General features: G+C 34.5%; 1 long non-coding RNA gene across 1 annotated transcript; it reads right to left on the bottom strand.

Annotated features, from left to right (window-relative positions):
- Positions 1 to 747: 747 nt before the first annotated feature.
- LOC121217476 (uncharacterized) lies at positions 748 to 2,371 on the bottom strand. Its single transcript, XR_005913567.1, has 2 exons — positions 2,187 to 2,371; positions 748 to 790 (listed from the first exon to the last, which is right to left on the bottom strand). It is a non-coding gene; the product is annotated as an uncharacterized lncRNA (long non-coding RNA).

The raw sequence follows: 2,371 nt of genomic DNA, 5'->3' as shown, positions 1-2,371 counted from the left end.
CTGACTTTTACTAACACTTTCATACTAAACAGGGCCATGAAATCTTAAATAGTTAAAAACTTTTCTTTTCACATACAATCTGTCCCATATACGGGCTTACGAGGCCCAAAACATACATCTAGAGTGGTTCGGGACCCAATCGAGAACTCATGAAAAACTTAAAAAAATCTCTTGCGTTAAGGCTTCACACGCCCATGTGCTCAGGTCGTGTGGCCAGAAATAGGCTAATTATTAAGCCTTTTATCACTCTCACACCATATGCATAGATACATACTTATCCAATAACATACAACGTGACATAAATGAGCTCTTAAACATCTACAAACATGTTATGCTCAAGTTATTTTCTTATGCAATAAATATTATAGAATTTGCCTATATCATTACCACTTACTAGACATAACTATCATTACATCACAAACCATTCATGAAGCTTATTAACTATTTACCAATCACTTAATCCTGCATTAGTTACTAGTTCATCAATGAATCTCAATTCAATCTCTAGGCATACATGTTGTAAGCCACATCACAAGAAATAATAACATAAATGCATAAGAATAATCATATGGGCCCATAACGATATTAGCCGACATAGGCCAATTTACATAACTAAGACTACCTTAATAACAAGCCAATGCCTTTCGCTAAATCATAATATTACATACTCACATTAAAACCCTATACATGCCATAGACTCGAATCACTTGAGTTTACTTACTCCGATAACGTTAACTCGATAGGATGATAATATCTCTGACGGCCTCCAACCCGAGCTAAGCTGGAAACTCTAAAAAAAATGGGAAAGAAGGAGGGTAAGCTTTCGCTTAGTAAGTTCATATGAAAACAATAAGCAACTCGTTAACTTGTTTTATCAATGTTTACAACATATTCTCAAGTTCACTACAAGCTATTTTCCTGAGCAACAGTCACTAAATTATTTATATATGGAGGTACGAAACTACGAATTAAGTTCTGTTAATTTTCCCTGAAACTAGACTTATTTTCCTTTCTTCCATAAAATTTCTAGAATTTTTGGTTAAGCCAAATAGTACAGTTTATTAGTTAAAGTCTCCCCTGTTTTAGGGTATGACCACTCTGATCCCTGTGCACTACAAACCGAATTTCTCCCTGTAAAAAATTCCAACGACCATGCCGTTTATTTCCCATAAAAATAAACTCAATAAGGAATCTATGCATGTAAGGTATAACGCTTAATAAATTTTGTAAAATATTTGGTGAATTTCTAAAGTTAGAACAGGGGATCTAGAATTCATTCAGACCCTGTTTCACAAGAATTCAAATATCACACAATATGTAATTCTTTTTATTCCCTTGTTTCTTTCATGTGAAAATAGACTCATTGAGCTTTAATCCCATATTTTATTCTACCTCTAACTCATTTTCCACTATTTTTAGTGTATTTTAAAAGTTACACTACTGCAGTAACTCAAATCTGTCAAGGCTAAATTACTCATTCATGATCATTGTTCACAAAATTAATACAACATCGTTTGTATAATCATCACCGAGACATTCATATCACATTTTCATTTACCATCTTACCGTATTGTTGTTATGTCGAGTTTTCAACCCGAGGGTTCAGTACATACCTGTTCAAAGTATCTATTTCAAAACATTTACCAATACGTCCCTTTCAGCTTGAGTATTCCTCCATTTGAGTAGAATTTTACCCATTGAACACATCGAAATATAATTCGGATGCATGGAAAGTTTGCACATAAGTGCCACATATGTAGCCAAGCTACCATGTAACCCGCCCATAAGTGAACTCGGACTCAACTCAACGAGCTCGGGCATTCGCATCCATAAGTGAACTCGGACTCAACTCAACGAGCTCGGATGCCTAGTTACATCTCAGGAACTCAGACTCAACTCAACGAGTTCAGATGCTCAACCATCCTAGTGACATGTCACTTGTATCCTAATCTATTCCTAAGGTTCAAACGGGATTTTCCTCGAACACATATCCTTGCCATCTTCCGTAAAATACCGAAACCAATACTCGGTAGCGCTTTATATTTAACAGATAATACACATAACTTGCATTTTATTTGAAAATAACCACAAAGCATATATTTCATGATAAAAATCAGCATATCATATATTTAACATCAATAACTTAAAAATAACAATTATGCTACATTATTTACACATGAACTTACCTCGATACCACAAAGGTGAAAAGACATACTCGTCCATAAATTGATTTCTTTCCGTTCTAGGTCCAAATCTCAATTTTCATCATAAGCAAGAGAAATATGTTGCTGAAATTTTCCAGCTTCAAAACCCTTTCTTTGCTGCATATTTCGGTGAAGGGGAAGAGAAAAATGATAGCTTTTTCTTTTTC

This window comes from Gossypium hirsutum, chromosome A01, assembly GCF_007990345.1.
Source record: "Gossypium hirsutum isolate 1008001.06 chromosome A01, Gossypium_hirsutum_v2.1, whole genome shotgun sequence".
NCBI lineage: Eukaryota > Viridiplantae > Streptophyta > Magnoliopsida > Malvales > Malvaceae > Gossypium > Gossypium hirsutum.
The sequence above is the reverse complement of the archived record's forward strand: the minus strand, read 5'-3'. Positions and strand labels throughout refer to the sequence as shown.